General features: G+C 37.4%; 1 protein-coding gene across 1 annotated transcript in view; it reads left to right on the plus strand.

The window, feature by feature from the left end:
• Positions 1–4,349: 4,349 nt before the first annotated feature.
• LOC113434894 (uncharacterized) overlaps positions 4,350–23,987 on the plus strand; it is a 78,907-nt gene continuing 59,269 nt past the window's right edge. The window contains exon 1 of the mRNA XM_087922264.1: positions 4,350–4,537. The gene's annotated coding sequence lies outside the window, so the exon portion shown is untranslated. The remainder of the gene's footprint in view (positions 4,538–23,987) is intronic.

Here is a 23,987-nt window from a genome sequence, read left to right on the forward strand (position 1 = left end):
CCAGTTGCCAACATCTGAATTGTCATCATGTGACCGTGGGGATGGTAAGTCCAAGGACAGGTCGTAAATCATTTTTTTCTGATGCTGTCATTACTTCGAGCCATCATAACATGAAAATTAAAGAGTACCTGCATTAGCCTTAAAAACATTTAAGCTGCATTTAAATCTGTAACAGTCAAATTAACTGCACTGTTGTAATATTTTATTTTATATATCTTCTGAATAAGCAGAGCAGACTCTTAATGGTTATCAAAGCTCTAGCTATTGCAAAATGGTGAGCTATCTTTCTGAGTCCCATACTTGGCTAGGAAACCAAAGATCCTGTAGCATTTATCCTTAAATCCTCAAACCTTTTTGCATATATACCTTTGTGCGCTTACAAAGGGTCTTTCTTACCAATCAAAAACTAGTGAGATGGGATTTTTCTGATGATTCAATTAACTGACAACAGTGCCATCTTGTGTTGTACTTTGTCAGCCAGTGTATATTTTATATGTGTCTTTGTACACATAGACAAACAAATGCACATTTAATATAAAAGCTCATTTAAGAAAGTGTTTGAAACATGTCAATTATGCAAAATACTTTACTTATTGCATGATAATGAATAAGTGCTCTTTATTGTTACTTATTTTTCCTTCCATTGGAGTTGTGTTTACTGTTGGCATGAGGGCAATTCAATGATAGCAACAGGGAACTTCTCAAAAAGCTTATGTGGATATAATTTGATGGAGCTGCAAATCAATATTACTTTTTAAATTTTTAATGTTTGCTCTGTGCATAATGCTGCAAATAAAATAAGCTCATCTGTAAAGACTCTTCTTGTGTGTGTGTCATTTCAACAAAATTGCTAACTACAGACTATAGATATGGCCTTAAAAATGTCTAGACTAATAAATCAAGACTAGAATTTGAACAACCTCTAGTGGCAGGTAATTTTTCAGAACTTCTAAACTCTTACTGTATTTCTAACAAATTGGGGAAGGTGGGAGGACAGGTGGGAGGAGAAAAGAGTCAATGCAGTAGGTTACAGATCTAAAAGTAAAATCAGACATCCAGTTGCATTATAGCACATCTGTATTTAGAGAAGTAAAATGCAAATGGTGGCATTGATTAGCAATAGCACTTAGACTTATATACTGCTTCACAGTGCTTTACAGCCTTCTCTAAGTGGCTTACAGAATCAGCATATTGCCCGCAACAATCTGGATCCTCATTTTACTAACCTTGGAAGGCTGGAAAGCTGAGTCATCCCTAAGTCAGTGAGAATCAAACTGCTAGCAGTCAGCAAAATTAGCCTGCAATAATGCATTCTAACCACTGTGCTACCACGGTTCTGAAGAATTAAAAGGGATACAATTTACACAGCTCATGCTGAAACTGAAAACTGTTTAGAATCTTTATAGTGCAATAGCTTTGCAAAATGTTTAAAAGTAACATTGCTTTCAGTGTATTCTCTTAAACTTTGTCCATTAAACTAGCCAAAGGGGAATTAACTTAATAGATTCATGATTAATACTGAAGTAGAATGCCTGTCCCTCATTATTTCTACCCATTCCATAACAGTGGGCATGATTCATAACCCATCCATTAAGCAACAATATTTGACAGAATTTAGGAAATGTACTTTTTCTGTTGTTTCACCTGTTCTGGAATAGCATTACCAGGGAGGTCAAAATGCCACTGCCTGAAAGCCTTTAAATGTTAGAATGAGATGGATAGGTGGATGTCCATCTGTTATACAGTATCTGTTTTGGTTGGGCTGTTATGGTTGAGCTCTTTGGTTGGGCTTTCACACAAGTTACATTCACTGTTTTTTAATTTGCTTGTAGCACCTGATTCTGTTTTTAATCTATATCCAGAGGCAGTTCTGAGATGGGCAGTCAGATAAATCATGATTCATTGAAGTCACAATAAAGGAAGTTGTAGTTTGCTGAAGAAACCCCTTTTGCCTTCAGAATATTTCATGAGCCAATCTCAAATATCCATTTTCTGGGCAGGTTCATTGAGAAAGTGGTGCTTTTAGGTAGCTGCATATTCTTGGGGGAAATTTATTATCTCTACTCTCTCAATCTGAGTTCAGACCTGGTTGAGAATAGCATCAACCATAGTTACCCCAAAGGCTGCCTTCTGTGGGAGAGAGACAGAGGAAATATCATTGTATTGTTTCTGCTCTTTCTCTCAACAACTGTTGTGAGTACATCATTGTCAGTAGTGCATTTTCTTGAGATGGGGATTGAAGGCTGTATTCTGTGGTGTTTTCACTCCAATTTCTCAAAGCGAAGTATTAGATGACCACCATTCTGAACTTGGCAGTCAATGGACATCTGTAGGAAGTTCCTAGAGGAAGCAATGAAGAATTGGAGTGGGGGGAGGGACTAGATGTCATCAGTATTTATTATGATACTCATCTATATGTCTCCATAATACCAGAATCAAAATAGATTGTTATGTACATGTTATGAATCATTGTTTGAATGCAATGATGAGGTAGATGGAAATTAATATACTAAAATTGAATTCAGATAAAATGAAGACCTTGTAAGTAAGTGCCACAAGATCTCAAAAACTGGAGAGTTTGCTATCTTAATAGTTATGCTCCCTAAGAAAGAATAGATACATAGTTTGTGACTGCCATTGAGGACCTAACTGAGTTTTGCATGCCTTTTACCAGTTTAGGTTTGAGTTAGTATGCTACCTTCCCTTTTCTGGATAGGCAGAAGGTAGTTGCAGTGGCTTATGTGGTGATAATCACACATCTAGACTACTTAAAGTGAAATTACCATTGTGAGCCTGCCCTTGAGCTCAGTTAGGAAGTTATAGAATGCTGCCACCAAATTGCAGGATGGTACGTTTAGCTATACATTTGTAAGAGTAATTCTAAGCAATTGCACTGGTGCCAATTAGATAATCAAGCCAAACTCAAGGTTTTTATTTAACCAGTGTGAAACTTGAGAGATGTCCTTCACTGTTATAAAAAATGAAAATGATTCAGAGGGGTTGGATACATTATATTTAGGCTATTAAAACTTTTTACATTTATTTTTACATTTAATTATTGTTCACAAACTGATTCAAGATTTGTAAGAATGGAAAGCAGTGAGAAACTTGCATGAGGCATAGATCACTTACATAGTACAATAGTTTTCACTCCTCAAGTCCTCAAAAAGCAATTTCACAACAGCTTGCTCTTCCTTGCTGCCCAAATCATTGGATTACAAGCCTTGTGGGAGTTTTTTCTTCCTAGCATTTTTTGAATCAATGAAATGTTGATTTAACTGAATTAACTGACTAGCTTGTCTCCAGAGCTTAATATTATAAGCTGAGAAAGAATGATTGATTCAAAGTCACCCAGCTGACTTTCATACCCAAGGCTGTACTGGATATAGGGGTGTCAAACTCATGTTGTCACAGTGGTATCACGTGATGTATCGGGACTTTTTCCCCTTCACTAAACTGGGTGTGGCATGGCCAACGTGTGATGCATCCAGCCCATGGGCCAGGAGTTTGAGAGCCTTGTACTAGAAGTAAGTCTCCTGGTTGTAGCCTGGAACCTTTACTCCTAATGTTTTGAAAGAGTCTTTAGAATGGATCTGTTTGTGCCACAATTAAGTAGAGTTACATCAGCTCAACTGCCTAGTAGACACAATGCTGGAGATTACAAGAAGGCCGAGATAATTCAGCACTGACATAAATGTTACATTTAGAAGAGTTATTAGATAACGGATCTCCTTTTAAAAAGGAGGAGACAGGAAAATATGCTCCCAGCTATGACCCTTTATGTATTATATCCAGGGACAATATCATAGCTAAATGTTTCCCAGCTGTTACTCAGTCAGAGAGGAGCCAGAGGGGCATCAAACCATGAAGATGGTGACCACAACCATCTGATCAAAGCCTTGCCTCTTTACTCCCAAGCAGTTGGCAGTTGGAGAGTTGTCCCCAAGAAGTCCTGCTTCCTGGCACCCTATTTTCACTTTTCCCTTGAGGAAGGGTTCCTCAGATTGCCTTCTTGGCCTGCCTAGAGTAGGCATGCCAAATCTACCCGTATTGAAGCAACTCCGTAGTAAATTGATGATTGACAGTTTCTATGAATTTTTCCCAAAACAGGACAAATTCTCCAATAGTTGCTCAAATGCAGTACTTCCCCTTGACAAGGAAAATACCTTGAAACATATAATGGAAGGAGTTCCTTAGAAAGTTCTCAGTTGTTATTTAATTCAATAACAAGTATACGGGTATACTTAACAATAACAGGTATACGGGATTATTATTATTTGTATGTGTGATTTTATATTGTTACTTGGTTATTTTAACTTCCTGGTATATATTGTAATTCTTGCAGAGTATCTGAAATGTGTTCATCTGGAGGTTTCAGAAAAGCAAGCAGCAGAAAAAAAACATAATCCTGACTCAAGTATCATGAGTTTCATTGGTTGAAAAGACACACCAGGAAGGCTGCAATCTGCTAGACAAAGAACTGAACCATAAAGAAGGCACAGCTGTGCAGATGGCCTGAACATCTTGACCAGAGCAGGTACATCATGTTCCACTTTCTCCAAAATTATCTCCTTTTTGAAGAAATCATACAAACAACTTCATGAGACTGGGTGAAGACTGGTAGGAAAAAAATACACAATTTCTCTGGCTAACTCTAGTCCCATTTGTCACCAGTTTCCCTGACCATTGGAATATCAAGCAGCAGTAGCAGCAAATGATTGCAACTTCTTAGATTGCCCAAAAATATTTCTAAAGGGCAGAGTGACCAAAAAAAAAAAAAACAACCCTGCCTACCACCTGCTTTAAAGATTCCCATTTCTAATATTAGTGAGGTTTTCAAATTGCCTGTTTCCAAATCCAAATGCTCACGACAGACCTAGATGTAGCCCAACCATACAGCTTTTGTGTATTTGATGGAATATCCTATAACTAGGATGGAGGAAACTGTCAACTTTGTTGTTAACATTTTTAAAAATTCTTTTTTTCCCCTATACTATTTATGAAGAAGCTTGCAAATGTTAGGAGTTGGTTGGTTGGTTGGTTAATTAGTTAATTTATATTCCACCCATCTCACTATCCAAAGCAAATATGGTCAGAGTGCAATCTGAAATTAAGAAATGCTGACTTTAATGTCTAGAATTAATCACATCACACCCAACAATTAAAGATTTTAAAGCAGATTAAGAAATAAAGTGTCCATCAATGAAATCTGACAGATACAATAGATGATAGACAAAAGATGATGGATGGATGGATAGATAGATAGATAGATAGATAGATAGATAGATAGATAGATAGATAGATAGAATATATATATATGTATGTATGTGTATATATATATGTTTTCTGAGGTTTTCGCTGGTATTTGTATGTGGATCTTTGGTTATTCGGGTTTTCTCCTGTGTAAAATTGGAAGTATTTTGGCGACATTTCGATGAAATCTCATTCGTCATCTTCAGGCTTGTGTCTTCGGCTTTGTGCTTCTTGGAGTAATGTGAGCTTGCAGCTGTTTTTTCTTTTAACTGCCAGTGGGAGTGCGACTTGACTGGGTGGGGGCTTGGCTGTGTTCTTGGATTCCAAAGAAAGAAGATTACCCACCTAATCCAAAAACAAACCTCAACCAAAATCCAAGACAGAGAACAAGAGAACGGCCAAGCCCTCCTCCCATATATAAAAGGCACTACAGACAAAATCAGCAAGATCCTCCAAAAACACAACATTAAGACAGCATTTTGCACAACCAGAAAAATATCCACCATCCTAAGAAACCCTAAAGATAGAATCAGGTTAGAAAACCAAGGAGTATACAAAATCCCATGCACCGCCTGCCCTAACACATACATTGGACAAACCAACAGAAGAATTAGTGCATGCATTGAAGAACACAAGAACTCAATCAAAAAAGAAGAACCAACCTCTTCCCTGGTCCAGCACCTCAAAGCCACAGGACATGAGATTGACTTTAAAAATACCAGAACTATCGCCAAAACTCAACACTTCAACAACAGAATAATCAGAGAAGCCATAGAGATAGAAAAACACCCACACAGCATTAATAAATGAGATGATACCTCCTGCCTACCAGCCATTTGGAAACCCGCCCTCATTAACAAACGAGTACCTAACATGAAGAATGACACCAAACCCACACCCACGAAAGCCACACAAGAAGCTACCACCACACTTCCATGTAGAAAGCAGATTCACACTCACACAGATGATGAGACATGACCATGGACCAGAAGCCGTACCGCAGCTACATCCCTACCCGCTTCAAACCCCTCCGACCCATACATGAAGTGAACTGTTGCCCAACATGAAGATGTGGTACGACCACGAATGCGAAGCCAAGCAACAGGATCACAGCTCACCAGCTCAAATCCCCCAACAACTAAGACTAACCTGAACACAGCCAAGCCGCCACCTGAACAGAACACATCCCCAGCCAATCAGAACACAGCCAACCCCCCAACCAATCAGATCACAGCCAGGCCCCAACCAATGAGAACACACACCCCACCCAATCAGAACACACCCAAGCCCCTACCCAGTCAAGTCGCACTCCTACTGGTAGTTCAAAGAAAAAACAGCTGCAAGCTCACATTACTCTGAGAAGCACAAAGAGGAAAACACAAGCCTGAAGATGACGAATGAGATTTCATCGAAATGTCGCCAAAATACTTCCAATTTTACGCGGGAGAAAACCCGAATAACCAAAGATCCATATATATATATATGTGTGTGTGTGTGTGTGTGTGTGTGTGTGTGTGTGTGTTTTCTTAAGTTTTCACGGGTACTTACATGTATGGTATTCAGCTTTGTTCCAGTATTTTCCCACGTCATTATAGTTGTGCATATAGTTGTGACAAACACAATACAGAAGCCTGATGATGGCAGATGAGATTCTGCCGAAACATTGCTACAACTTTAAAAGCACAACTATAATGACATGGGAAAATACCCGAACAAAGCTGAATACCATATATATGTGTATGTGTGTGTGTGTGTATTTGTTTTCGTAGATTTTCACGGGTACAGGTATGTAGGTCTAGGTGTGTTTGGGTCTTTTCCCATGTAAGATTAAGAGTATCTTGGTGACGTTTTGGCGAGGTCCCACTCGCCATCCTCAGGCTAGTGCTTACGGCTTCGTGCCAGTGCAAGCAGTGTGTGATTGGAGCTGCCATCTCTCTATAAATACTGGTGGCGGGGGCTGGTGTGCTGGGCTGGTTGGCTGCACTGCTGCCTCTTGATTGGTTGATGTATTTGATGTTGGTATAATGGGCTGTGTGATGGCCTTGTGAGTTTTGTTGTGGAGATATCCTGGATCTTGTGCTGTAATCTCCTGGGTTGTTTGTTTTGTAGTGATCTTTTTTCCATTAGCCTCTCATGTTTTAACGGCTTGGGTAATGGGTTGTGTGATGGGCTTGCGAGTTCTTTTGTTATGGTATCCTGGGTCCTGCATTGTAATCTCCTGGGTCGTTTGTGTTTTGATCTCTTTTCCATTAGCCTCCTGTATAGTAACGGCTTGGGTAATGGGTTGTGTGATGATCTTGTGAGATTTATTGGTGTGGTATCCTTGGTCTTGTGCTGTGATATCCTGGGTCATTCGCTGTGTTGCAACTTCTTGAGTTCTTGTGGTGTAATTTCCTGAGTTTTCTGATGTGATGTCCTGATGCTACATCACGCCCATCCACTCCACTTAGTAATGCTGATTACAACTGCTTAAACATCACCCATTCACCCATTAATACCCACCAAGTTTCACTAACTAGGTAATACTAACTAGGTAATACAATGACTATTGGAAGAAAAAAAACTAGATGGTTGCCTGCATGGATGAAATCTTCTGACAAGCCCCTATCAGTTGTTTTTATTTCAGGCCATCAGTCCTCCATCGTAAGTCACCTTTGCTGTTGTTGTGCTATTGCTTGGTTAAGTATGTCTTGCTGTCTTTTGGTTACTTTAGCTTCTTTATTCTTTCTCAGTCATATACTTTTGTCTGGTTTAGGCTGGTTTGCCATTAAGCATGTGCATCATTCTCTCTGGGTTTTTCTTGATTATTTTCACTTCTGCTTCTCTCAATTTTGTTCACTTTAGTTCATATGACACATTATTTTACATCCAGACCTCTTCACAATGTCCTAATAGAGGTAGATTTTCCTGATCTTTGCCAAGAAAAATGAAATAATAAAATAAATGAATAAAAATGCATCATAATCCTAAAATATATAATGTATTATTTCTGTACCATGTTTTGTCCTGTTCCATCAATGTGGTTTCCTAAAACCAACTAAGCTGTTGGTTTTTCTGTATGTCTTGTCTGTGCCTAATTCTTAAATATACATTATCTTTTTAGATTTACATTTCTATTGGCTACCTTGAATTCCAGTGGTTTGTCAATGTATGCACTTGTCCAGTTTCTCAATCTTACAGGTCATATTACTGATGTCAAACACATATGAATCTATCTTGATAGGCATCTATAAGTACTCCTGGAATTTCTGAAGAGATCTTACAGAGTCCTACTGCATATCTCCTTACAACGATTACATATTCCAAATGCATAGATAAGAGTCTTATTAATGAATCTCACGTGCACGCCAAGAAAAGCCACTGACATTGGAGGGGTTTTGGGGGTGGGAATAATCTATGTATCTAGTTCCAAATTCACTGTCTTCTTAAAAATGTACAGTCTAATGTTTGGGAAACCTATATTATATGGAAAATAAATATATATTTAAATTAAATTATAATCTTTTTCCTTGAAAATTACAACTGTGCAGAGATGGGTAAGTTAACCTTAGCACTTAAGGAAAAAGAAACATCAGAATATTATAGAAGCTGGGAATGCTGGTTTGACTGGATAATACAAAAATAGAAAATATATTAGTAAACAATGTAAAATGTAAAAGAGGTAGTAAGTATATATTCTCAGTAAGATGTATTTGTAAAAATATCACCAACATTGATAACAAACAAGGAACCATAGACTGTTGATAATAGAATTGCTAGTTTTTAATCGTTTTTTTTCCTTTTTCCTTTTTTTCTCTGTGTGTTGTGTATGTGTTTGATATTTTAGTTGTATAATCAATAAAGTTTGTTTTAAAAAAAAGAAAATTACAACTGCCATACGCAAACTCTGATTTTTGAAGTAAACTCTCAGTGAGAAGAAAGAATCAATGACAAGCTGAGGAAAGTGGTAAAGAAAAATGATGTGTTAAAAATGAAACATGTAAATGAAGACCAAGCAAATGAGTAAAAGAACCTCCAGTCCCTAAAACATTAGAGTCTAATTTCTAACAAACCATTAGCAGTGTGGGATATTGTCAAACATTATTAAATGTAATTTGCCACATCTGTTTTATTAGGGAATTCATTTGGCACATACATTATTGTCATACATTATACAGTATTGGAGGGATTTTGCTAGAGTTGCTGTCATCATTGTTAAACCGATCTACATTTCTTGTCTCACAGATCTTTGCATTAATTCTTATTAGTGTAAGATTATATATTTATTCCTTTAACCAGGTCTAATTTTTACTAATGAACAAAATTTTGTTTTTAAATCATTTAAAACAGAGAGAATTTCTCATGAGTGAAGTGTGATTTTTAAACTTTATTTATTTGTTTGTTGTTTATCAAACTTTCTGCCCATCTCACCAGATTTTGTCACCTTAGCACATGCCAGGAAGGAACTTCTTTTGTGAGGTTTTTTTCAAGCTAGAAAGTCGGCAAGGGAGATATTAGAGGGATGGGGGGAAATGGTACAAGAGGCATAAAACTACTGGCTGTTCTGATAGCAATGAAGTACGTAAACTGGAAGTATTTTTTATTTTACAAAAGAACAGAATTTGCAATATTTAATTAGGAAAAAACCTGGCCCCATTTCCAAATATCCCTTACAAAATTCCATTCCCCCATACATTTTAATTGGAGAAGACGCCTCAGAATAACATAGACTGCCAAGAAAATAAACAAATGGCTAACCAAATAAACCAACCCAGAATTCACAATTGAAGCACAAAAATCCAGGCATAATTTATCTTACTTCAGGCACAATTTCTGAAAACTTAGGTCTTTGTAGGAGGTCTAATGCTAGGAATAAGGAAGGAAGGAGAAAAAGAGGACAACTTGCAGCAAGATAGATCACCAGTTACAGTGGTGATGAGTGTATTGTTGGGAGACCTGAAAGAACAGGTTAAGGACAGATTATTTTAGATTATCTGTGCTAGGATTATTTATGCTAGGAGTTAAAACAAACTGAAGATATAAAATTAATCAATTCATAAAATCCTAAATATTTTCCCATCTGCCCCTCCTTACCTCCCAATATACTTGGTGGCAAATGAGTGGCAGCAGTAGTAGCAATATTATACAGAACAGGAGATTTTAATGCAGAATTGCTGTGGTTTTAAAAACATAGCATAAATTTTTGACAAAAATGGAGAGAATTGGTGAAAAATACCAAGGCAGCTGAAGGTTAGAATTCAGAAACAACGAGTGGATGTGAAAAATAAGGCTTTCTGCATATTTGGTAAGTTGGAGAAAACATACTAAAATGAATACACCTGAATTAGGGAAAGTCTTTTGCCAATAGGGAGTTGGAGGTGATTGCTGAATGTGACAAGAATGGTACAGTATATGTTGCAAAGGAAGCAGGCACAAATGGAAGGTTTAGCATATTGTTTAACACTGAAGGAAGTAGGAAGTAACATTAAAAAAAAGATACAATGTCCCTTTGGCTTAGTGTATTTATGAATAAAACTAAATAAGATGTGCTGATTGGGAATGAAACTGTAGGTGCATTTTTATAAATAGACACTACTTTATGTGAAGGTACCAAATGAGCTTTGCTACAAATATTTAGTAGATTGCATGTTGCATCGTACATACAAATTGTATGTTGCAACATCTTTCAAACTCAGTCAGTGTGGTGTAATGGTTAAGGTACCAGCCAGAGGTGGTATTCAGCCAGTTCTGGAGAATTGGTAGTGGAAATTTTGAGTAGTTTGGAGAACCGGCAAATACCATCTCTGATTGGAGATTTTACAACAGTATCCTTCCCTGCCACGGCCACCAAGCCATACCCACAGAACTGATAGTAAAAAAAAAAAAAAAGAATCCCACCACTGGTACCAGCCTAGAAACTGGGAGACCATGAAGTTTAGTTCTATTTAGGCATAACACCAGTGGGATCATCTAGGGCCAGTCATTCTCTCTCAGACCTGGGAAGGAGACAATGGCAAAGCACTGCAAAAAAACCTTGTTAAGTGAATTGCCACAATTAAGTGAATCATGTGGTTGCTAAGTAAATCTGGCTTCCCTCATTGATTTTGCTTGTCAGAAGCTCCCTAGGAAGGTTGCAAATGACAATCCCAGGACCTCAGGATACTGCAACCATTGCAAATACATGCTGGTTGCCAAGTACATGAAGTTTGATCAGGTGACTATGGGAATGCTGCAACTATCATAAGTGTGAGAAGTGATTATAAGTCACTTTCTTTAGTGCCATTGTAACTTTGAACAGCCATTTAAAAATGGCTGTAAGTCAAGGACTACCTGTGCTTAACAGGAGAAGGGACACAAACAATTGCAAAATGTACATAAATAGTGAAAAGCTAAAGAAGGTAGAATACTTACTATAGACATGGGAATGGATGGAGATATTTTAAGACATTAAAAGTAATGGGTATTTTGAATGAATATTAAAAGAAGAAAAAATAGTGGGATAGGGCAGGCTTCTGCCCACTTTGTTATATGAAATGAAATATCTCAGAAGGAATATACAAATAGGTTGAATATAGTAGGAATGGGCTACAAGAAAATATGAAATAAAACAAGAAGAGATGGGATTAAGAATGAATAGGTGTGACCGAAAACAAAAGTGAGTCAACGGTATGAAAAGCACATTGAGTGATTGGGTCATACAGATAGAATGAATAACATATGAATTGGAAAACATATGTAAGAAAGAAGAGTGAACCGTCTCAAAAAAGGAAATGGAGAAAATTGGGATGGGGTTTGTCAAAAAAAAGAAGTGGTGAGAAATTTAAAGAACAAAAAAGCACTGGGTGAAGCAGATGTCTATGGAGATTCTCAGTCATCCAGGTCATGTTTGTCCCAAAGATTTTTTTTCAAAAGGCAACTGGACTTTGTTTTTACTTAAAGAATCCAAGAAGCTTCTTCAGTTCATCACTTTCTTCAGTGTGAACCAGAGTATTGATGTGATGGAAGCAAAAATGGTTTGCTAGGTATAGAGAGGTGTAGCAGCATTTGTTTATTTGTTTAATTTAATGTCCATTTAGCTATCCCAAGCTACATTTCCTTCCCTTTTTTATGTATACTTTTAATTTCTTTGGCTTGGTATTTCTTATTTTCTCTTTGTACAATGCACACAGACAAATGCCTTCATTCATTGGAGACCTTGGGGACAGAGAATTTTTAAAAAAAACACCTCTTCCTGCGATATAACCTGAACTGAGTTTCTTTTTTAATGAATGTTTGTAAATGAAACAGAGGAAAGGCAGAAATGTAGTTCACCTACATATATGTGCCATATAGGTGGAACAAAATTTAAAACAGAAACGGCTGTGAAAGCCTGACACACAGACAAACCCGATACACAAGCCTGATGATGACAGATGAGATTCTGCTGAAATGTTGCTACAACTTTAAAAGCACAACTATCAGGATGTGGGAAAATACCCAAACAAAGCTGAATACCATCTCCCTCCCTCCCTCCCCTCCCCTCTCTCCCCCACTCCTTCCCTCCCTCCTTCCCAGGTCTGAAAGAGTGTGACTGGCCTAAAGTCACCCCACTGGTTTTGTGACCAAGAGTAACATCATGTGACCAGGAATAATATCAATGTACTGAAGATTTTAAACTATTAGCCTTTTTGGAAGTTTCCCCTGGGAAGCACCAAGTAGATGAAATGAACTGGAAGATGAATAGCTGGCTCCCTTAAAGGACTTTTTAGAAGCAATTAGACCAATCCTTTCAAAAGTTTTGATACCTAGGCCATGGGGTTAGTTAGATTGTCTAGATTTGGTTGATCTGCTTTGAACAACAGGAACACTTGCAAAATAACTGACTTTGGTCTTCCATGGCTGATACCTCCAGCAAGGCAAGGATGGAGAAGAGGGTTAATGTTGTGCGGAAGTATCAAGAGGTTTTTATATTCTTTCCTCCTATCCTACAATGCACAAGGGTACTTCAGGGCAAGGAAAGTAATTACACTAATAATGACACCCAAGATACCTACTCATTTAAAGCAATAAAAGCAGAGGTGGGTAACTTTGTGTAGCCTGGGCTATTCCACTGCCAAACTTTGGCATGAGGAATCCATGGTAATCCACAAGGAATTTGCTGAATATTATTAAATGAACTTAAATGCATTTAAATTCAGTTCAGACTTATTTTTGTTTGACTCCAACATCATTTTGAACTATAGTAGATGATGATCCTAGAGAGGGAATAAAATTCACTTATAAGTTGGGTGGGAGAGATGCTGTTCTGAACTGTTTGCATCTCTTTATTTCCATCCATTTGGAGAAAACAGTAAGTGGTTGCTAACTTCTTCTATCTCTTTTTGAATTGACAAGGTGGGAACAGGGATAAGGGATTGAGCAACATTGTGTGGCAAATAATTTCTTTTAATAACTTATTTGAGAAAGAAAAGTCTCCATGTCATTCTGGGAGAACAAGATTAAACAGTTTTTTCTTCTTTCCTGTAGATTTAGAAAAGCTGTTCCCCAGTGTCCATATTTAGTGTATTTTACTAGATCTTCTTTCTCTTCTTTTTCCTTGCATCAACAGACCACATTATGATCAGGTGATCAGGTTAAAAGTAAACACCTTTTTAAAGAAATTACCATAAAGCAAGAGTAAACAAGAATATCCTAAAACAAAACAAAACAAAATCAATACAGGAAGAAAACAACAACTCCAGCTGAGTCTTCCAAGTGGATGGGAAATTTTCTCTTGTTTCCCCCTTTTCCATGTTTTCCCCCCTTAGGTGACGAGGAAGTGATGAGGAAGCAAAATCATTTTAATCTATCATGAGCAAGAAGGGGAAAAGCAAGTCTCTTTTGCGAGAACAAAACTCAGCTAGGTGGGTGTGGAAATTCAGACTGCCTTTAGGTAGAACTCCAGTTTATGAGTCTCTACAGGCTGTAAAACCTCTAGTTCAGCTATGCCGATAGTGCAGAACTTTGGATTCAATGCCTCAGACCCCATTCAGTAGTCTGAGAAGATGATATCACAATAAAAAAACAAAAACAAATAATTTTGGAGTCAGAAGTAAAGAAGAAATCTCAGGTCCTCATACAAATTGGATTAAGGTATAGGTACATTTTAAACTGGTCATGGGAACACCATCTTTCCTTACATATAAAGACCTCAAGATAGCCAGGGTAGGTTCAGAGACATCCAGAGTTCTATTCTCCAATTCCTCCTCTTCCAGAATCTGCTCCTGAAATGAATACATTACTTTCTACCAGACAAAGGCAGGGGTGGGATTCTACAGGTTCGCACCTATTCACTAGAACCGGTTGTTAACATTCTAAGCAGTTCGGAGAACCAGTTGTTAGAAGAAATTACTGGCCTAATCCTGTAAGGAAGGCAGGAAGGAAACATTCTGGTGTTACTTACAGAAACTGCCTCTCCATTAACCCTTATTACATTCTTGGCAGGACTAGACTTCCTGTCTCAGGAACTTCTCTGGAGTTTTCTTTCCTTCTTTTGCTGGTATTTTGCTTGTGTGGAGTGACCATTCAAAGTTACAATGGCACTGAAAAAAGTGACTTATGACCATTTTTCACACTTGCAACTGTTGCAGCATCCCCACAGTCATGAGAGGCCAGGTGAGGAGATGTATGCCTCGATGTGAGTGATATTGAGTTGGCCATGCCCAACCAATAATATGACCACCAAACCACGCCACCAACTAAACTACGCGCACAGAACCGGTTGTTCAAAAATTTGAATCCCACCCCTGGACAAAGGGCTAACATTCCTCCAAACACAAGAGAGCTGGCTTGTCCTATTTTGAAGTCAAAGTAATAGAAATACAGATCACTATCTAGAAGGAGAAGGTTATAAGGCCACTAAACTCAGAACATAAAATTATCCAGTTTCATTATTGACCTTGATTAAACCCAGCAAGGAAATGTTGGTTCTGTGATATGATCATACACTAAAGAAACATGTATACAGGTAATCCTCGACTTACGACCACAATCGAGCCCAAAATTTATGTTGCTAAGTGGGACATTTGTTAAGTGAATTTGGCTCTTTTTGTGACCTTTCTTGCCACATTTGTTAAGTGAATCACTTCAGTTATTAATGTAGTAGCAGGATTGTTAAGTTAATCTGGCTTCCCCAATGTCTTAGCTTGTCAGAAGGTCGTAAAAGATGATCACACTGCAATTGTCATAAATATGAGTCAGTTGCCAAATGCCTGAGTTTTGATCACAAGACCATGGGAATGCTGCAATGGTCATAAGTGTGAAAAATGGCCATAAATCACTTTTTTTCAGTGCCATTGTAAGTTGAAACGGTCACTAAATGAACTGTTATAAGTCAAGGACTACCTGTAGTTCTAGACAGAGTCATCAAGTAACTATGCACAGAGACTTTTGTGTGGAAGTTTTGTAGCAGGTCATTTTTTTTAAAAAAATATGTTTTCTTCCATGCAATGCCTTGCATTTATACTGTTGAAGAAATGCAGAAATAGCTTTCCCATCAATATCAGTGAGGTATTAAATATTTTAATAGAAGTATGCTAGGAATTGCATTAGCTTTCGTCTTTTTAAAGAAAGTCTAATATGTGAACTGATAGCCCATAAGCATCAACATCAGCCACATCATCAAGTTTCAGCTCTAATCTTGATCAAAACTAATAACACCATCCATAATGCCACAAAGATTTATTAGTTCTGACAGATCTATACATTAAACAAATCACATTGCAGTCCTGAATGCTAAGTCAATGAAGCTGTGCCTTGAAAGGGAGTTTCTTGTGTGTGTGTGTGATTTACAGTTGTCTGAAAACTCGGTTCCAAAGCAACAAGGGCACGGGAATTCTGCTATTTTCATGCTGAAAACAGTGCTGGAGTTGAAGGATACTGAGACTCACCAGGGACAATAATTAAGGATGCAGATCCAGAGATGTGATGTGGGGGGCGGGGGGGAGCAAAAGCACCAAGAAGGGTGGGGAGATTTTTTAGCTAAGATCAATTCCTTTGATCTTAGTTGCAATCTCACCCAAAAAGTACCACCAGTACACATTATCCTCTCATAAGAAGGTACTTAAGGGAGATGAATTGAGAGTCATCTCATGCAACTTCCTGTACATGGCATTTCCCTTGACGCAGGAGGTACCTGTGGCCTTTCATCACCTAGGAATCTCAACTAGCATACCGAGAGGTGCTAACAGCATTAATTCAGAAAACCCTGGAAGGACCAGAAAATTCATATTCCTATCCATATACACTGTCTACACGACTGGTTTGCTCATGTGTAATGGTATGCAGGAATGACTTTGGGAAACAGGACAAAAGAGATGCAGCCAAATCAGGGATCACATCAAAGACAACTTTGCCCATAGCAGGAATGCTGGTGAGGTAAAAGGCTGAGAAGGACTCTCCCTAGTTTAGAATGGAATGGAATGGAATGGAATGGAATGGAATGGAATAGAATAGAATAGAATAGAATAGAATAGAATAGAACAGCCAAGTGTGATTGGCACACAAGGAATTTGTCTTTTTCTTTTTTTAACAAATTTTATTCAGTTTTTCACATTAAAAACAAAAATCTCTTTTTAGTGGACAACATATTTCCGGGTCATCATCTTTACATACAAATATGACAGCAATTATACATTCATATATGCATATTTAATTTTATTATTACCTTTTCCATTCCAAATTTTCAGTAAGGAGAGAAACAAACACATTAATTCTAGCCTCTTTCATTAATCTCAGTCAAAACATCTTATTGTTTCATTTCAATTATTTCAAATATAATCCTTTAATATTTATTTTAAAAATATAAACAATATGTGTTTGCATCATCATCATTATCATCATCATCATCATCATCATCATCATAAGAGGTTACCAATGTCTCTCCTTGCTTTTGAAGAACAAGAAGAAAGAGCTTCAGAGGAGGAGGAGTCGATTCAAGGAGAAGACATTTTAAATAGACAATTAACACAAAGAACACTACAAAGAAGTGGGGAAAGAAGGAAGGTTAAAAAGTTGAGATTTAAGAAGGCAATCAAAAGGGGGAATACCTATGAAGTCGGGAAAGGCAGAAAGATCCAGCACAAAAGGGGAAAGGAAGATATTGAGAAAGAGAGGGGTATAAACTGGAATGAGAAAAGATACGGGGAAAAGAGGGGGAGGAGAAGCAGTAAGAAACAGGTGCATGAAATAAAGAAATAATAAAACGTTGAAAAGAAATTGGTTTTTTCAGAGATAATGGTTGATGAATTAAAAAGGGGATTCTGCAGGGTGACAAGGGGTAATATGAATATTTCTGCAATTAAAAATATTTAGAAAATAGGGTAATATAGATACTGATAACTCCTATTAAAAATCAAGGGGGGAAAATATGCTGCGGAATCCAAATGAAAAGATGTAATGATTATTATTGTAACTTCTTAAAAATAATGGATTATTGGGAATCAAGATGAGAGAATAAAGGTATATTTTAATCATTAAGGTGTCACACTCAAAGCAGTAAAAGGGGGGAAACCTATACTTGTTTTTTTTTCTTTAGTGTTAAAATTTGTATTAATCTAGAATTTATAAAAAGAATGTGTAATGGAAAGGGAATATGACAGACTAAAAATCAACTAAATTAATAAGTTAATATAGACTATTAAAAGCAAGGAATTTGTCTTTGATGCATATGCTCTCAGTGTACATAAGAAAAAATAAAATATATTCATCAAGAATCATAAAATACATTAGTGATAGTCATAGGATACTAATAAGCAATCAAATCATACTTGGAAACAATAAAAACAAATATAAGTTTAAAAGATACAAGCAACATGGATATAGCCATAAGTGGGAAGAGATGGTACTAGTAAGGATGAGAAAAAGAATAGTAATATTATTCTTGGATTCTTGGATTGTAAAGGGGACAGGGAGAGAGAAGTACTTTCAGACTTGCAAGATTCTGTTAATATAATTTTATCCAGTAAATTTAGCTTATATGGTCAGGTTTCCTGTCTATTCTGATATCATCTCCCAGAGACAGCAGAAAATTATGGTCCTCTAAATATTGCTGCCTCCCCAACACACAATTATCATGTGTTTAAAACTTTTTGGCTATTAGGTAAAGAGTTAGAATGTGACATCTCTTGGCTGCCATCTGATGATCGTCCAGGTTTGTGCAGTTGCTGAATAAGTGCCATGGAAGAGATAAATTTTTAAAAAGAAGTTAATGTGAGAGCTGTAAATTCTCATATTATTGCATGAGGGGAAAAAATGAGGAGCTAGGGCTTCAGGAAGCAGAGGCATACTGACACATCCTCTGGAAACAGTGGGTGCCTTCACTAATGGCAAGAAGACTGTGTTGATTTATCAATATTCACTTCTTATTTCCACATGATGATTTCACTTCTGCCTTCTGTGTAACAACATAAAACAAAATTGCTCCAGCATCACCACAAGTCATTCTGGTATACAAAGGCTGGTATTGAGGTTTCGCTTTAATTGCTTTTCTCCAATATGTAAATATGTGGGTCCTTCTTAGCATAGGTTGGAATGATAACTAAAATCATGTTTTATAAGGTGTTAAAGCTACAAAATTGAAAAAAAAGCCAGCCTTCATTTCTTTAAAAGTATTGTGCTATTAATAAGCAATGGCTTGTGGCCAATCTTATCTTGGCTAGTTAGTCTACTCTGAAGTTAAACTTGAATGAAGACCATAACTATTGCCAAGAATATGGCCAAAAATATTATATGAATGTGTCCATTAATCTATCATGAATCAGGCTCAACTTGAACAATATGTTTCAGTAGCCCAGTCCTCTCCTAAAGAAAGATAAAGATTTATGGTAGTGCACATTTAACCTAAAAGGCGTCCTCATTTGTGTTTTGCTTTCAGTCACTAAAACCTGTCATCCAGCTTTACCGTGTCAATAGTTTCTAGACCTTTTCATTGTTATTGTAATAAATCTCTCTCTCTTTCTCTCTCACTCTCCCCCCCCCACATATCATGCACATCACAAACATAGACAGATGAACACACCTGCACAAACACTCCTAGCATCTTTTTAAAATTTTAGGGATAAATCTGTAAGTTCTTCTGTCTTCCTTTTTGGCAATGTATTTTTGTCAACCACATCTAAGTAGCTACTCTAGTAAGGTTATACAAAGAAAAACAAATATCAATACTGTTCAAGAGTTCAGTCTTGTTCAGTCTAAGATGGAAGATGCCTTCTATGCACTGGAGTTAATCATGGTAAAGACAATGCAAAACCTAATAACTGAAACTCATGTAAGAAGAAACTTGCCAAAATGTTATCACCTCTCACTCCCACCTAAATTCCACACAAAAAATATATTTAATACCAACATGAAGATATGTTTTTTCTCATTTATCCTTAAAAATGTGGACCTATTAAGAAAAAAAGAGATTACAATCCTCAATCTTCCCCAGTTTTAATGAAAACCTCCAAACTTGCTGAATCACAAAGATCACATCTTTGAGTAATTATTCTCTCTCTTCTGGACAAGTAGTCTCACATTCTTTTTCCCACATTTGAAAAATGTATTAAGAGAAAATGAAAAGAAAAGAGTTTGACTGAACCTAAATTTTTAATTTAGTTTCAATGATTGCTGCTACTTCTGCTGCTTTAGGCTTTTTCATCCTGAAATATTGCTTTTACAGAATGTTTAATTTGATCATAATTAAAATTTCTTTGAGATACCTTGAAAGATTTCTTCTAATAAGAAAAACTAACAAGCTTATTCAAAAGAATTCAGTGCCTTTGTTTAGCATCAAAATAAGACCCATTTATTTGATATGGTGGCCCAGGAAGAAAGACAGAGTCTACCAGAGATGCATCAAGGCAAATAAAACAAATGTGTGATCCACCTATAAGAAGCAGAAAATTTTATTCGTCTTCAGGATGTCTCCAAATATCACACTCCTTTGCAATAGTGTCATAAATTTCCTGTTTCTGAAGAATTCTAAGCAGTGCAATTGACTGTAAATGTACAGTCATACTGCATATCTCTACAATTCATTTGTGCTTGAACTCACACAATATCCAGTGATGGACATTATGATTGTAGTTGCATTCACAATCATAAATCAAAAACAATATTTTCCAGAAGAAGGTTTAATTGAAATAATATTTCTGAGTACAACGCTTCCTCACCCCACTCCCACCCTCAGAAAAACTGTTCCATTAATAGAAGAGATGCTACAGCTTATCTTCTCAACCTGGGCAATTCTCAGGAATGGAAAATTAAGGTATTTAAGCCATACCCAAAGAGTCTCAAATCTTTGAGATAAGTAGTATGGAGTACATGGTCTTTGTTGAATGTTATTCTTATCAGAATTCAGAATGCTTCTTTGTGATCCCATTCTTAAGAGACTAAAAAAAGAAAGAGTGCGGCTTAGAGAGGACTTGCAGCTTAGAAGGACAATCTGTGTTTTCAATGCAAAAGGGCCCAGGTACAATCCCTGCCAACTGCATGAAGGAAAAATTCTGTCCTGAAACTCTGGAGAACTGCTGCCAGTCTGTGTTAATGTATCTCGGCAAAATGGTCTCAGCAGTCAATATGGCAGACACAATGTTTGCCATATGGTTTATTGTTGAGCTATTGATTGGTGGGTTGATCAGTTTATAAGTAAATGCTAGTGTGGGAAGGGGGATTGTGAGCCATGGTATATTAGAGGAGAAGGAATAAATTTAATTTAAAAAATATATATATATTCCCTTCTGTGATTGGCTACCTTGCAATAAAGTGTCTCAGAATTAACTTAGCATCTGTGCAGAACTTTGAGAGTTAAATATCCTTGCTTCAGCCTGGCCTAAGGAAGATTAATTCATCACCATGGCCACAGTTTTCATCATGCCTTTTTCTCAGCCTAATAAATCTCTCTGAGTCCTTTTAGTTCCAGCAATTTGTCCAGAAACAACTCTGCCATAATCCTTTACAGTTTTCAGCACTAACAGATTCCTATTGCAACTTTCTCATTTTTCCTTATCCCCAACCCAAATCCATCTCTCCTTTGTTGTTTAGATGGCTCCCTTATTCCCATCCTGGTATTGATCATGATATCCCTGACTTCCAATTCTCCTCCAGTCTTTGAAGATACTTGCAGGAGCCAAAGGTTTTGTTCAACTGACAAGATAAGGTCAAAATGAATGCCCATCCAAGTTTTTGTATTTGCAATGGCTAGTTTACTTTCAATGCTGGGCTGAATGCACAATGCATGTAGCCAAGTATTAGTTATTACAGTTTGTAAATCCCAGTTCAAACTATGTCTGGACATACCAGGCCATGGCTGTTTGAAATTTTCCATCTGATTTCTCTAAATATCTCTAGAGGAAGGATAAACTGTCCATCGAGGGCAGGATACTCTTTTAGCAGTGACAAGGGAATCACTATTTTTAAAAAAAAAGCCAGTGAGAAGAATTCACTCAGGAGGACATACCTTAGGTTTGAATTTCATTATGAGAGCCTGGGAAGCTTACAGATAGAGACATCAGTTCAATAAAAGTTCAAACATTTCTACACATCTCTGTCAGCCTTCCTGGGAAATTAGGAATTTTATTACCAAACCATGTTACTCACTGTCAGCAGGTAAGATAACAATTTATTGCAAATGCATCTCATCTAGATAGGCAACAACAAGAAAAAAAAATCTGTATAAAGCCAGTGCTGAGAGCAACTGTCTCTCAGCACCTCTTATCTACATACCCTATCCTTCTTAATTAACCTAATATCTGCCCACCTGGCTAATTCCCCATGCCTCCTCCCCACAGGCCTAATCGCAATTCCTCCCACTCCATTCCCTATGCATGCAACCCAACACCACCACCCCTCAGCACTCCTCCCCGAGAGAACAGCCACCCTCCAACATCATTCAAACAGCAATCTCTCAAACAGCCTTTGGCCCAACTAGAAGTCCCATGGGCGATGACAAATGTAGCAGGTCAGCAATGTGTCAAATCATGTGTCAGGCTTCATGCTGGGTGGTGGATTGCCGAAGCAATCCGCCAATATAGCTGGTAAATCCGTTGTCAGAATTGTAGTTCGTAATGAGTCAACATGATCTATACCTGATATAAGGGGTTGAATTGTATTATCCCATTGACTTTTATACTGGGGAAGGCATGGTAAGGCATTTGCCATAAAATTCTTCCTAGTTGGAACATATCATACCAGTCGGATCATTTAAAAAATAACACCCATCGAACTTGTTTCAGAGATAACCTATGTGGATTCTGAAGTGCTTCCAAATTCTTGTCATCTGTCCACACCTAAAAAGGGTGTGGACCCTCTTCCAGTAGAGGTCTTCATGTAAGTAATGCCCACCGAACAGCAAAGCTTCTTTCTCCCAAAGTGCCCAATTACACTCAGCAGAACTAAATTTCGAAGACGTATAGTCACACAGTTGTAATATTCCTTCCAAGTTCTTTTGTAACAAAACAGCTCCCATTGCTACATCACTGGAGTCTGCCTGAATAACAAATGGTAGGTTGGTATCCGGATGTTTTAAGGCCAGTTCCTGAGTGAATAGACTATTTAAATTATCAAAAGCTGTCTGACATTGTACTGTCCACGGTAATATACTGCCCGGTTTTGGCTTCTTACTCCCCCATAAGTTTAGTTCTCAATAGGTCAGTCAATGGGAGGGCAAATTGGCAAATCATGGTATAAATTGCCTGTAAAAAATGGCAAACCCCAAGAAACTTTGTAGTTTTTTCTGTGTGGATGGGGCTTGCCATTGCAACACAGCCTCCACTTTCTTGGGGTCCATTTCTATCCCATGTTCAGAAATACTAGGTAGCCAAAGTAGTCTAGTTGTTTGGTGTGAAATTCACATTTAGACAATTTTATGTAAAGTTGGGAATCTAACAATTTCTTGAGTTCATGCCTCACTAATTGAATATGTTTCTCCTCTGTGTTGGAGTATATTAAAATGTCATCTAAATAAGCTAATACACCCTTGTACAAATGGTCATGCAGAACACCATTGATCAATTGCATGAATATTGCTGGGGCTCCTTGCAAGCCAAATGGCATTACATTGAAATAATAACTGCCAAGTGGACAATTGAACATTGTTTTCCACTCATCACCTGGATGAATCCTTACTCAGTTATAAGCCTCCCTTAAATCAAGCTTGGTGAAAATCTATTCTTTCACCAGTGTAGTTAATAAATCTTTGATTAATGGTAGGGGGACAAGGGCTCTATGTAAATGCTGTTTAGGCTCCTATAATCAACACATAAAATAGCCCTCCATCTTTTTTTTTTTTCACAAAACAATACTGGAGCTGCCGTGTGAGATCTACCCAGAGTGATGAATAACCTTTTAAAGTTTTTTTTTTAATGTACTTCTTCATCTCGTCTAGTTCTTTTGGAGTCATTGAGTACATTCAAGGTTTCAGTAGTTTTGCTCCCAGTACTATCTCTATAGAGCAATCCATTTTCCAATGAGAAGGTAAAAAATCAGTACCTTCCTCTTTGAACAAATCCGCCAAATCTTTATATTCAATAGGGTATTATTGTTGTGACATTTTCTGTTCTTCTTCTTTCACTAATTTATTGGAAGATGGTCGTACCCATCAGGTGTAATTAGATGTGGTCCAATTGCTAGGTCTATTTTGTGAAAAAAAACCTTCCCAGTGTATCACTGGCTCCCACTTGTTGAGCCAAGCTAAACCCAAGATCAAGGCTTCAGTCATGTGGGAAACCACCAGGAAAGATATCCACTCCCAGTGCTTT

Source organism: Pseudonaja textilis, chromosome 1 (genome assembly GCF_049901715.1).
Source record: "Pseudonaja textilis isolate UNSWEBS1 chromosome 1, rPseTex1.2, whole genome shotgun sequence".
Lineage (NCBI taxonomy): Eukaryota > Metazoa > Chordata > Lepidosauria > Squamata > Elapidae > Pseudonaja > Pseudonaja textilis.